We start from the raw sequence: 15,801 nt of genomic DNA on the forward strand, positions 1-15,801 counted from the left end.
ACATACATACATACACGCGTATACAAATACATATATATACATATACACATACACATACATACATATACATACATACATATATATAGACACATACACACACATAGACACACATACACACATATATACACATAGACACGCTAAGACACACATACATATACACACATACACATAGACACACATACACATACACACACACACACACACACATATATATATATATATATATATATATATATATATATATATATATATATATATATATATATATATATATATATATATATACACACACACACACACACATACACACATACACATACATATGTGTATATGTGTCTAAGTGTGTGTATGTGTACATGTATATGTGTGTATGTGTTTGTGTATCTTTATATGTGTCTATATGTATGTATGTGTATGTATATGTGTTTGTGTGTATGTATATGTATGTATGTGTGTATGTGTGTTTATGTATATGTATATGTGTATGTGTATGTGTATGTGTGTAGGTAAAAGTATTGATTCTAATGTTAAAGCATTAAATGAGTAACGTATCGAAATGTGAACACAGCTATACACACGTAGATATTAGGTATAAGTTGGTGAAAGTGTTGATAATCATTTATAGTAGAGGTGCAAAAAAAAACAACGTTCGGTGCTTGAAATGTCAAAAATATGCAAAATCCATATATAATTACAGACGGATTATCGACGGATGGTAGATTCCGTAGGTAATTACGTACGGATTACCTACAGAGTCAGTCATCCGTCGGTAATTACCTACGTATTTTTGCTTATTTCCGACATTTCGAGCACTGAAGTTCATTTTTTTCACTTCATTTTTTCGTACCTCTTGTATACATAATTATCTACACTTTCACCAACTTATACCTAATATCTACATGTGTATAGCCGTGTGCACCTTTCGATATGTTACTCATTTAATGCTTTAACATTACAATCACTACTTTTATCCACTCGCATACACACATATACACACATACATACATACATAGACACACTAATACACGTACACACATACACATACATACACAAATACACACATACATATAGATAGACACATACATACATACACATACATATACATACACATATATACATATATGCATACACACATAAATATATACAAACACATACATACATACACACACAAATACATGCTAAGACACACATACACGCATACATATATACACACTAAAACACACATAGACATACACATAGACACACTAAGACACACATACACACATACACACATACATATACACAAACACATACACATATACGTATACTCCTAGACATACATATACACATACATACATACATACATACATACACATACACATACACATACACATACACATACACACATACTTACATGCATACATACACACATTAGTATACATATACACCCATGCACATATACATATACATACACATATAGCATTTGTTTAACTTATTCGTGTGTTAAATATTTTTATTATTAGTACTATTATTATCATTTTTAACTGTTCATAGTTTCGAAACTGTTTTTACTTTTCATGTTATATGGGTGCATATATATATATATATATATATATATATATATATATATATATATATATATATATATATATATATAAACCGAAAAAACTACGTTTTAATACTATGACGATGATAATAATAATAATAATAATAATAATAGTCTGTCTGTATTCCGTAACTATTCTATTCTGTCGGTATTCCGTAGCTATTCCGTCGATAATTACCTGCGGATTTCCTACGGCCTACCCTCCGTAGCTATTTCGTCGTAATTACGTTATTAAATTAGGGCATCCAAATCCATAGGTATTTTGTTGGTAATTACATACAAAATTATTTCGTAGCTAAATCAATGTTTTTCTAGTAGTGATAGTGATCATATCACGTCCTCGTTTTCTTGTTTTAGGATTTCGTTTTTTCTGTGTTTATACTATCATTATCGGTTTCTTAAATTTTGGCCGAATACCTACTACGCTCACCCTAATGATGAACTCAATCTAACAATTGTCTTTTAATCAAACACTTGGATCCGTCCCACAAACTCTTGGGAACTCGGATGCCTATTCTGCCAACACCTAAAGTAATCCATTCCGTGATTCGTTTTTCTTTCTTTTTCCTTTGGTTAATAATCTTGAAATGCATGCTTTATTTATAAACGTTTGGAATAAGACCAAAGCCTAAGTTTGATAACCGTGTGTGGGCTCTTATGACATCGATATTTTGACTTTTATCGTATATTATTAAATGTGACTCAACAATGTCACTTTATTAATGATAACTTTGCACTCGTAAACTTTTATTGTATTTAAGAACCAACTTGGGTGTCAATCTATTAATTCAGAAATTTTAATTTTTTTAAAAACAAATCTAATATATTTCTAAACTATTTTTAATGTCACTGAACGTGACTTGAATCATCGACCTCAAAAAGAAAGGACAGATAGCAACACCAGTTACCGCTGGACAGAATCCCTTCGTTCAGAAATTTTAATTAGATGCCAAAACCATTTAGCTCAAAGCTGGTCGATATATAATATGCTTTGCAATTGGCAATAAATAGTACTAAATTTTTTACTAAGAATTTGTGTTCTCGCAATTAATTTATATTTAATTATATAACAAATTAAGTGGAAGTCTACTCGCAATATTTCAACGAGCATCCCGAGTTCGAGCTTCTTTACAGGGCAAACCCAGCCCCCATAGATATTTTCTAGGAAAAAATTCCTCACATGTGACACCACAAGAGGTAGTTTAAGGGAATCAAACTCCCAACCTTACGCTCCACATAAGTATAAAACCCGGTGCATCAACCCAACTAGGTTGGACATCACTTGCATTATTTATTTATTTATTTATTTATTTTAATATTTTACTAGTATTACCGGAAACAAATGAAAACATTATAAATGGATGGATTGGGTTCTAAAACTGTATTCAAATGTTGAGAATCTCCTAGATTAAGCGCTACTATATTTAATAATCGGGCGAAAATAATTCAATATAGTGATTTTCTAATTTTTGTTTCACTTCTCTTATCTTAACTATAAATTTTATATATATCATCTATTTTTGAATTTTATTCTATATTCCAACCATCTTAGTATTTCAAATTAGTTTTTTAACTATAATTTTTATTCCAATCATTTTGAAACACAACAAGGAATCAAGGCAATAGGGGCGACATTTGTCGTCCCTAAAGCCCTTAAAAATCGTCCCTAAAGCCTGTAGCGACGATACGTCGTCACTATTGCCGCGTAGCTATTGCTCAACAGTCGTCACTAATGTTGTTGTCGCCCCTATTGGCATCGCCTCTATTGATGTATGGCGTCCCTATTGGTGCCGCCCCTATTGCTAATAATTTTTTTAATAAAAAATTATTGATTGCAATATTACTATATGAGTATAATGTTCATCCTGAATAGAGTTCATCCATGTTCTACATATATTCCTTAAAATGGTTGAAGATTAAAAAAAAAAGAAAAAAAAAGAAAGAGGACCAAATAAAAGACATAGCAAACACAAAGTAAAAAGAAAAATATTCACATTAATCTAACAAAGTTTACATCTTTTTTTATATCTAACAAAATCCACAAAAGTTATTAACTTTAATATTACAAAGAAAAACCTATTTCTTGAACTCTCTAACATTCTCTTTCTCTGTAACTTTCTATGTAATGAAAAATCTATTTCTTTAACTCTCTAAGATTCTCTTTCTCATCAACTTTCTATCTCCTTGTTTCTTAGATTGAAAACCAAGTGAAGGTGATGCTTGAAGGTGGCTGATGGCAGAGATGTAGTTTGATGATGGCTGATGGTGGAGAATGGTGGAAGATGGTGCGGTTGTAGTTTTTCTGTTGGTATTTGATTATGGAAAATAGTGGTAGATGATGAGGTAAGGTGGTTCTAGTGGTGGTGGATGGTGGCCAAGTTTGGTGGTGGTGGTGGTTGTAGTTATCTTTTAAGAGAGAGAGAGAGAGAGAGAGAGTATGGTGGTGGATTAGCTTATCAAATAATGTGGACAAAGGCGGACCGTGGATTGTCAAGGAGATGGAGGGCCTGGATTACACAAAAAGAGAGCACACGGATCGTGAGCAATAGTGACGACAAAAGCATTAGAGGCGACGACATGAAACATGTGTGGAGAAAATATCGCGGTCTTTTTTCGTCGGCATTAGTGACGACACCAATATGGGCGACATGGGCATTAGAGACGACGACATGAAAAATGTGTGGGGGGGGGGGGGGGAATATCACGGTCTTTTTTCGTCGGCATTAGTGACGACACCAATAGGGGCGACAAGGGTATTAGTGACGACATTCCCAGGTGTGGCCACTAATTCATGCGTCGTCCCTATTGGTGTCGTCACTAATACCCAGATTTCTTGTAGTGAAACTCAGGAGCTCCTCAATACTCAATAGAATCCAACAGATCATGCATAGTAATATTATCACTCCAAGATCTATAAATATTATTTTTAGAGGTTGCGACACAATTTTTTGCTTGTTCACCCGTTAAGTATATGTAAAACTTTTTTCAGTTAACAATCAATTGAAATTTATACTTAGGATTTGAGAGATTAATAAGTATAAAAAATACAATAGACTGCAACCTTAAATTAAGGAGATTTTGTTGATAGTTTAAAAAAATTAAAAATCAATATAAAATAACTTATTTACATTTTATATACGAAAATCACCTCATTATAGATTAAAAATAAAAAGAGTTTTTTTATAACTTAATAAATAAACTACTACAGGTTAAATGGTATGTGTCTATAAGTTTAAACAAATCGGTTATTGAAACAGTTAAGAAGATATTATATATGCGTTATATGTTATTTGTTGATGTGTTTATTGTTCGTTATAATAGCTTGATATATGAAATATACACCGATCTAAAATTTTAAGGATGGGTGCAAATAAGTACTTAACCCCTAAGGTGTTTGTTAGGGATGAATAAAGGCGAATTTTTAATTTGGTGATAGATGTCCATATTAAAAATTTGGATATTCTATTTATTATATTAAAATTTTCACTTATAACTATTTCTTTTATAAAAGATAGTGTGGTCTAGTATTTTTAATTTGTAGGCCTATATTCATCTAAACTAATTATATGTATACTAACCATATTGTATTTATTAGTCTATTGCAAATGTAATTAAGCAGTACTGAAATTTTGATTTGAAAATAGATCATGTCCATCTAAAAGAGCTATATATTAATTTGGTGTTCGTTCTATGAATTAAAATGTTTAATACATATGACAATCAAAAGCCTACTTCGTGAGGTGAAACAAAAGAGTTTAGTTACCCGATGGAATGAAATTAAAGGCGATTTAAATGAAAGGGAAACAATATATTCGAAACCCTAAAAGCAAAGTTCCCATAAGTGGGAGAGGACTCACCAAATTTAACCCGATGCAAGTGGTGTTTGCTCATTAATGATGTAACATGACATTATAAAGACCCCCAAGATTTTGCTAGGAAGTATAGCTAGGCTGCATTATCTTATTGATTAAGTATAGCCAAACGCCACCCTCTGCCTCCTTCAGCCGCCATCCGCCACCAGCCACCATCTGATATATACTTGCCCATCATCCACCTGCAGCTAAGCAACCCGCCAGCACCATCGATCGCCTTCTTCCCGCTACTACCACAGACAGCTAGCCGTGCGTCACCATCATCCTAAACACCAATTATCTCTACCTAGCTCATCCGATTATTAGCTTCTTGATCTTCCGTGAAAATCTTACACCCCAAAAAAACAAGTTACCACCACAAAGCTATTCTTCATGGCCGATATTCCAATGACTACCATCACCATAAGATCAGCCGGAGAGCTTGTCATTTCCATCCAACTTCCAGAACCGTCTCAAACTGCCACAGCTCAACCTCCGTCTTTGTGAGTTACATTAATTTCGGATTGTAAAGGACAAAAAACAAACTGGTTGTTATAATTAGTTAGTGTTTTGTATCGTTATAAAAAGGTATCATGCATGCATAGCAATCCTATTTCTGTATCATATGTATATTGCAGATCCATGAAGTGATCACTGTTAGAGCTCGTATTTATTGTGGCAGGTTTCATACTTGTTCGAGCATGTTGCAACATGTGTACGTTGGAATCTTTCTTGCAGTGTATGCTTCATTGATCGGACTCCTTCAACTCAAGTATCAATCCAAAAAAGAATCTGCGTTTGAAACACATACTTTTTCTATGATCATGTCAGTGGCTGCAGTATTTATTTTTGCACCGACTTACTGGATTTTGTATCATACAAACGAGCATTCCAACTCGAATCAGTTATCTTCCCCATCCATTCATCATATCATCTTAGTAAGTGTTGCTTTCTTCTCAATAGTTTTTGCCCTACTCTCCCTTGTGTTTGTCTTGCTCCTTCCTCCAAATCTAATGTGGATTGGATATTTAGCTACATGTTTGCTCGTTATAGTCATAATAGCTTACAACTCTATCGACATTGTGACCTCACTTGGAGAAAATATACACTTGGCAATTTCAAAGCTCGTCAACTACATCAGGAACAAGTTTTAACAATTTGACATCTATCACAAGGATATCATTTAATGGCAGTTAAACTCTGATGTTGAAGCTTGTAGGATTCCAACATGAGAATTAATTACTCCATTTAATTTGGAGTGTTTAAATCTCAAATAATCACTACTAGGTCTCTTGGTGTCCAAGGAATTATACAGGTTTTTATTGTAAAAGTTTTGAAATGGTTGTTATAGTATAAATTTACTCCGTACATATAATGTAATTAGTGATATTGAATAGACTAATTATTATAACCATGCATGCATGTATACTGTGAGTTTCCATGTATCATGACATGTATGGTTCTCCAAATATACGTAGAAATATCTGACGCGCGTATGGGAAAAAGGTAAAGAAGCTATAATTAAGTAATCACCTGCGATTAAGAAAAAGTTGTGGAAGATATTACAATAAGTTTTTAAATTCTGAAATATGTTAGTCATATATATTAATTAAAAAAAGTGTGTACGAAAGATCAAATACTTTTTATAGATTTTATTATAAAACTGTCTCACATATTAAAATATTTTTCACGTAAACTTTTGTGGTTTGGGGATCATAAAATTTCTCAGAATTGAGGATAAGTTGTGTCGTCGTGAAAATATATCCAACGACATCTAAAATCAAAATATGCCGTCATAAATCTATAGAATCACAATTAAAAAAAGAAAGAACAATTTAAACGGTGGGTCCCTTTGAAACAAGTACCGGGAGTATCTTATTAACTTTCCACATATACAAGATCGTCATCCCTTTTTCTTCTTAGTTCTTTTTGATTTTCTAATTTTTTTTGAAAAATAAAATCCAGCAAATTAAAGGCGCTAGAAGAGTACAAAGATTACAAATGAAAACACTAGGAAGAGATGAAATTGAGTGGAAAATTGGAAAATAAAACAAACAACAACATAACCCAATGAAGATAAAGTTCGCCAAAAAAACAGCAACCGAGATGCATAGTGATCGAACACACATGCACCAAGGTAATTAGAAAACTGACACACATAGAGATGAAAACGAAAACACACACCAAGCAATTAATACACCAAAGACATCAAAACTAACCCCGGCCTCCCCTTTTTTGATTTGAATCAATTGCAATCTTTGAGCAACCGCATGCAATGTTACAACACCAACAAAAGAAAAGGAAAAAACACACATGCCAAACAGCTACCCAACCCAAATCAACACACCCAGAAAAATTACACCACAATATAAGTGAACCGAAAACAGCCGGGTATATATTCATGACTACTCATGACTCAACCGGGTATACTCGGTGGAATTAGGTAAACCTTTCAATAATGATAGTTAGGCCTGACAATCGTGTCGTGTTCGGGGTGGCGTGTCGCGGGTTGGCGGGTCAAAATATGTCAACTCAAACACGACCCATTTAAATATACAGGTCACGGGTTGGCGTGTTTTGAACATAAACCCATATACGACCCGCCAACCCATTTATTTATACGGGTTCACAGGTTGGCGGGTTCGTGGGTCAGATTACATAAATAAAATTGACAATGAAACATGAATAAATTCTTGACGGTTGATGCAAACATATCCGAATTTTAGACGCTTAAGTCTTAAACATCCAAATGAAAATTAAAAACATTCATAGAAACATATTCAAACTAAACATTAATACAAACATAGATAATTCAAGTGCTAAAGTAATAGCCATAATTTCCATTTTTTTCTCCCAAAAAACAAAGTCAATTCTACAATACCATTTTGATACCTGATTTCGATCATAGAGTAACAGAGGGGAGGGGAGTGTGAGACTGTAGGAGACCAGGAGACTGGAAGTCTGGAAGAGGGAGATACGCTCATACACGATTTGATTTTGAGATTATTATTTAGGGCAAATGGGCAAAATGGTTACAGACTTAACCTTACAGGTTACGACTTACGACCTTAGACCATCAACCACGAGTCAAAATGTCAAAACAATCAAATGGTCTATGAATCAATGATATATATTATATAATACTTATTAAATATTAATACTTGATACATAATAACATTTAAAAATAAAATAAATTTTTTTATTAAAAATATAAATGGGTTGACGGGTCAAACCGTTTATTTATTGAGAAACTCATATATGACTCGTTTAATAAACGGGTTGGCGGGTTGAAAAATTCAACCCAAACCCATTTATTTCGTGTCGTGTCGCGGATCGTATCAAGAATTGTCAACCCTAATGATAATTACAGTAGTAGTAGAGTTAAGATGTTAGATAAGTTTATTAATTTAAAGCCATATCCAACTAACTCTAATCCAATCTACTACTCTCAGATAAACCGCTTCTGTTGGGAACATGCTACCATGTTCTGTCTCCCTCTTGCTCTTCACCATGATTGAAGACGATGTAAATATTATACTGAAATGACAAATTCTTAACACAATATTATACTGAATGAAGCCATCGAATCCTCTCTGCTCCCTCCTTTCCAACAACGATTGGATTCGCGCAATGGAGTTCAGTTCTTCAAATGGGTTGAAATTGAATACGGGTTCAAACACACAACAGAAACCTATAATCACATGATTGATATCTTGGGTAAGTTTTTCGAATACGATCTTGTATGGCAACTGATCGATAAAATGCCTGATAGAGACCATACTACTTTTCGTGTAATGTGTAAGCGTTATGCTTCCGCACACCTTGTTCAAGAAGCAATCAGTACATATGATAAGTAAGGAGAATTTAATTTAATAGATGAGACGTCGTTCTTGAATCTTGTAGATGCATTGTGTGAGTATAAACATGTAATCGAAGCAGAAGAGTTATGTTTAGGAAAAGATAAGAATTTTAAAGAAAAGATTGGGTCTTTTGAGATGGGTACTAAAGTGTATAACATGATTCTTCGCGGGTGGTATAAAATGGGGTGGTGATCTAAGTGTAGAGAGTTTTGGGGACAGATGGATGAAGATGGAATTAGTAAAAATTTGTTTTCGTATTCAATTTACATGGACATTCAATGCAAGAGTGGGAAGCCATGGAAGGCTGTGAAGCTGTATAAAGAGATGAAGAAGAAAGGTATTAAATTGGATGTGGTGGCATACAACACTGTTATCCGTGCAATCGGTGTTTCAGAGGGTGTTGATGTGGCTGTTCATCTTGGTCGTGAGATGCTGGAATTAGGCTGTGAACCAAATGTTGTAACATACAATACAATCGTTAAACTTTTGTGTGAAAATGGGAGGGTCAAGGAAGCATATAAGGTGCTCGATAAAATGTCTAAGAGAGGATGTGCACCCAATGTGATCACTTATCATTGCATTTTCAGGTGCTTATAGAAGCCGAATGAGATTCTTTCAATGCTTGATAGGATGATTGAGAGTGGTGTATGTCCAACTATGGATACATATGTATTGCTTATAAGGAAATTTGGGAGATGGGGTTTTTTGAGACGGGTTTTTATAGTTTGGGAGAAGATGGAAAATCATGGGTTGAGTCCGAATGAATTTGCTTATAATGCTTTGATTGATGCTTTGGTGGAAAAAGGGTATGATTGATATGGCTAGAAAGTATGATGAAGAGATGTTGGCAAAAGGACTCTCAGCTAAATTGAGACCTGAGTTAGTGAACGGAGAAAGTGAGGATGAATGATTGACATAAGGCCCGTTTGTAACACATGATAGGAAAAACAGATAAATTGAACTGTGTTTTCCATTGAAAGAATAAGACTGATGTCAATGAGACAAAATTACAGTAACATTTAGTGCTTAAAGGTTGGTCTCCGCTTAACTCACCATCTGGCTTTCTATGTATTATTATTTGATTTACAACTCAAAGCTTTCTTTTTTGAGTTTTTCTCTGTTTTGAAGCGTCATATGTGTATTCTAACTCGTTCTTTGAAGCTTAGGAGTTCATAACCCTACAAAATAAATATTCCGTAAACATCTCAATATATTTATCGCATTAAAATTACGGATGCTGCATAATATCATCTTTGCTGCTTGATCACTTAAGGTTATAATGCCTTAATTCGTTTAAGAGCTAAAATCGTATAACGTGACACCATCAAATTTTGAAAAGAGAAAAATTCCAATATTAGACAATATAAACAATGATTAAACATTATCCCAAAGCAACTGAATCTAAATCAACAAATTACATGTCTTCAAGTTTTAAAATAATAATAATAATAATAATAATAATAATAATAATAATAACCGATACCCGATCTATATTGCACTTCGGGTATTTGGGTTCGGGTGGATTGAGTTTTAATTTGGGTCGGGTATATTCAGTATATCTGAAAAAAAAAAAAAAAACCAATTATACATTTGGGCCTCATAAAATTTTCTTCATTTACGTTTTTATCAAAACTCTCATTGTGATTATCAAATCTAACTTCCAACTTTTCTTTTCAATGCCAATTGTTGTTGAAATGTTATTATATTTTGTTTAAACGTAAATAAAGATTATTTTGACTACAGGTTTTGAAATCTAAACATTAGGTAAATATCTATTTTAACTCATGTGCACTATGTTTTCTTTTGATATTTCTTTTTTACACCTTTTTTTTTTCCTTTTGATTTTGATATTGAGTTTTGATATTATTTTTCTTAAAGTGAGTGTTTGATTGTTTTGAAATAGGAATATTGCAACCTGAATTTACAGTGTTTCGTTTAGCATTATTTTATAATACCGTTTTTAGATTACAAATAAACCTGTTTTTTTTTTTTTTTTTTTCTGGAATAAAAAATTAAGATTAGAGATAGTTACAAATACTTCAATTTACAATGTTACGTTTAGCACTATTTAATAAAACTGTTTTTAGGTTAAGAGTAAAGTTGATAACTATATAAATTAATGGATAAATACAACTTTAATAGTTATTATTATAACTAGTGTATTATTATTTAAAAAAAAAACGGGTATTCTGGTATATCTGAATTTTTTCGCCTATCTGATACCCGAACTAATTAAATATCGGGTTAATTGAATACCCGGATTTTCATACCCGATACCCGACCTAATCTACCCGAATTCATAACGGGTCGGACGGGTAATTCGGGTTTCAGTTATTTTCGACAAGCCTACAACAGCTCATTAAATTTTGGGAGACAAGAAAATCCACAAATAATATAAACTTACTCAAACCAGTAATATATGTTCATAACACCACTCCAAGAAACTCTCAATCATCGATAATCAAACTTCTATTCTCATAGCATGACACTAAACTTCTCACGTCTATATACATTTGACCAAAATCATCAAAATATAAGTGTTACACTTAAAACTTCTCAATCTCATGGTTAATATGCAAGCGGTGCCACTATGGTTGTGCGATGCGACCATGCCTGCCTATTAACCATCAGAGTGAGATTAGAATATTGAGATGAATTTAAAATTAAGATAGATGTAATGATGTATATAGCATTATTAATATTAGATGATTGAATTATCTCATTGATTTTATAGAAGCTTCTAAAGCTTATTTGAGCTTATTAGTTAACCATTGTTAATTATCTTAGTTTCGTTGATTATGGAGGTTGCATGGGTTATTAACCATTTGAATTTGTATGATGGGCTATTAAGCCCTTTTGATTTGGAATTTGAGTAGAAGTACCTAATACACTGTATTTGTTGATCCTTTGTAATTGTAATTTATATTGTTTTTAACTGATTTGTGAGGTTTGATTTGAATATGATGTGTCATCATTACCAAATCCAAATAAGTCAAGTTTGGTTCCCATTAGACACTCTATTGCCTAACTACACTTTGATTTGTACTCAGATTAAAGATATTAGAGACTTACAAGATTAGCAGAGACATTTTGAAAGTCATAGTTTGTGTGGTACAATGGTGTTATGATTTTGAATTAATTGTACCTCGGTCTTTTAGACTTATAACTCATTCCGGTAACTTCGAGAAATTCTATATGAATCGCCGGTAATTGTAACGTCCCAAAAACCATGGTAAAATTTTTCATTTTAAAAAAGATAAAAGGTGTTTCTATAAAGCCAAGAACCATCAAAATTGTTGATTCACAATATACCATAAGCAAAATCAGAGTATCAAACATAACATCTCTCAACAATCATGAAGACTATTGGATGATATGTATAGTCACATATTCGCCTTGCCTTAATCCTCAAAAGTACATCGAACATTTAAATCCACAACTGTAAGCCAAAACTTAGTGATTTCTCCAAAGTATCATATAAAACACAACATAGCTAATAAATAAGGCAACTACGAGTTATCAACAACTCTATGGACTATAAGCAACCCTAAGTTATCAACAACTCAAATACAACAATTTAGGTTATCAGCAATCCCCGAGCTATCACCAACTCACATACAACAAATTGGGTTATCAGCATCCCCGAGTTATCAACAGCCCACATACAGCACACTATAAAAGTAACACAAAGAGAAAACTCACCTCACAAATAAAGCAAAAACCTCTACAACTCACAACACAGAAATGTGGGCACACGTCCACCTATACACGTATTCCAAGGTCAATTCTCAGCCTATGACCTAAACCCTAACATTTGACCCAAGGTCAAACCTAGTCCCAAAAGTCAATTCAACATACGTCCTTGTCGTGGCAAGACCCTTGCCACATCGTATACTAAGATAATGCAATCGCAATCCCCAAGCATGCCATGCAGTGGCCAACAGATTGCCACATCGTAGTAAAAATATACCTGTTGTGAAACCTTTTCTCACCACGCTGTGGTCAGCCCCTGGACATGTCGTGGTTTACCTGGCAGAAACAACTTCTTGTTAAGTCCTTATTCCTTCAAGACCAGCATTTGAACTTTTCAGAAGACTTAATCTTGGAAAGATGAGCCATAAAATCCTAACTTTATGAACTTAAACACCACATTCAAGCCCCAATCCATTTTAGGTTAAAAGGGGGAAAACCAGATCTTATTTCATTTCATGGCTCCAAAACACCGTTTGACTTTAGATCCAAAAGATAAAACTCATTAGGGATACATGTGATTGATAAAGCTGTAAGCTTTATCAAAAGATATTCTCTCTACTTTCACCAAAACTGTAAAAAGGGACTAAATTTTTAATGTCCCAAAAATACCAACAAAAATTTTCATTTTTAAGCCATAAAATCCTACAACTATTTTTTAAAAACAAATAAGAGTAAAATGTATTTTTTTCGAACATCAAAGTAATACAATTGCAATCAACACGTAAAAGCCACCAGGGGATGTTGTGCAGACAAGTCGAGCCCTTCCCTATGGAACCGGAAGTACCTGAAAATGTTTAAACCATAAAATCATAAGCACAAAGCTTAGTGAGTTTCACAAAATACCACATAGCATACAATGGATAGAGAATGTTATGGGTCATCCATAATCTTACTGTCACTAGTTGCCATGAGCTAATCATGGTCTTTTCTCGCCATACCCGGAGCCAAATCCTAGTCTTACATATAAGTGCTAAGAGCCACCTCCTGGTCTTCCATGCAAGCATCACAAAGACAACTAGCATCCTATATATATATATATATATATATATATATATATATATATATATATATATATATATATATATATATATATATATATATATATATATTTGTCTGGTCCAGACCCTGTTTTTGCATACAATTTCCAGGTGCCACCACCTGGTATTTCTTACATATGTCAAGGGCCACCACCTGATCTTTATCCAAGTATCACATAGACAACTAGCATCCTACATAGTATAGTGAGAAGACTCACCTTGCTGACACGGTCCATAGCTAACAACTCTCACAGCCAACGAATGGGTGTTAAACACCTCCTAATAAAGCACACAAGGTAAACCCTAATTCTATCTTCCAAAACTAGAAATTTGACCAAAAGTCAACAATAGTTGACCTCCACGTCATGGCCAATCCATGGCCACATCGTGGCTAATGAACCCAAACCTGGTCATGAACTTGGTCACATACGAACGCAGTCACACACTGCTCCTTCATTAAGTTGTGGCAACTGGCCGCCACGTCATAGGAAAAGCAGTCCAAAATAGTCGAGGGGTCCTTCATTGCCACGTATTGGCACTCTCCATGCCACATTGTGGCTGCCATATGAGAACAAACTTAATGGATTGAGTCCTTAATCCATCAATTCAATAACTCTAACTTTCCAAAAAGTCTTAAGGGACTCAAAAGGTTCATAAAAATGTCAACTTTATAGACATGCATGCCCCATGCGTGTCCTTTACTTAAGCCATGTCAAAAGGCAAGAATATGACCTAAAAATCATGTAAGCTTCACAAACCATAACCAATTCTTAGATCCATAAGATATAATGGTCTAAGGACTCATGATGACCATAAATTTGTCGACTTTATTTCATCCATACACTCAAATCAAAACCATGACCCAAAAAGAACTAAAACAACCCAGATCTAAGAGAATAAACCATAAAGGTGGAAGCTTGAATCCTTACAAATGGTCCAAAAAGTGATATCAAGATGGGAAGGTGCTTGCTTGCTTGATCATTGCACTAAATCTCCTTCTTCTTCCTTCATAGAGGACCAAGAACACCAAAATGAGCTAAAACTCTCAAAGGGAGGCTAGGGTTTTGAGATAGAGGGTTGAAGGCTAAAAAGGATGCCCTAATCCTTGGGACATGATGTTTAAATATGGGTGAAACCTTAAAATTATCGGCTTGGGCCAGAACAGCTGCCACATTGTGGCCATCCTTATACCACGTTGTGGCACTTATCAGATTGATGCGTTCCATTTAAGTTATGCCACGTCGTGGGCATCCATGCACCGCGTCGTGGCATAGAGTTTTTCCCAAAACACCATCTTTGGTCCCTGATAATTCTTAAGCTAAACCAATCTAGAAAACGGGTGTTACAACTCTCCTCCACTTCAATTTGATTTCATCCTCAAAATGATTCCTTATATCTTGTTCTACTACACCAGCCAACCTCGTCTGGACTTTCCTGAATTCGAAATAGAAGTGAGAAATCATCTCATACCGACAACCACCTTCCGATACTGCTTCCAAAACCTAACCTCTACAGAAATGATGCACTCTGACGGAGAAACGAACTTAACACGCCACCTTTAACCAACAAATAGAACATCTAACTACTCTGACCGAAATATAAAAACCTCATACCATGCCTGAATCCAAGACAGACATAATCATTCAAATCACATCCATAATGACTATAATCTGCAACCCTGAATTGTCTCACTGATAACTGAAAATCAGAATCCA

General features: G+C 34.0%; 1 pseudogene; it reads left to right on the plus strand.

Moving 5' to 3' along the window:
• The first annotated feature begins 8,862 nt into the window (after positions 1–8,862).
• LOC145125299 (pentatricopeptide repeat-containing protein At1g80550, mitochondrial-like) lies at positions 8,863–10,461 on the plus strand (annotated as a pseudogene).
• The last annotated feature ends 5,340 nt before the right edge of the window (positions 10,462–15,801 follow it).

This window comes from Lactuca virosa, chromosome 7 (assembly GCF_052849685.1).
Source record: "Lactuca virosa cultivar CGN04683 chromosome 7, Lactuca_virosa_CGN04683_v6, whole genome shotgun sequence".
NCBI classification, from domain to species: domain Eukaryota; kingdom Viridiplantae; phylum Streptophyta; class Magnoliopsida; order Asterales; family Asteraceae; genus Lactuca; species Lactuca virosa.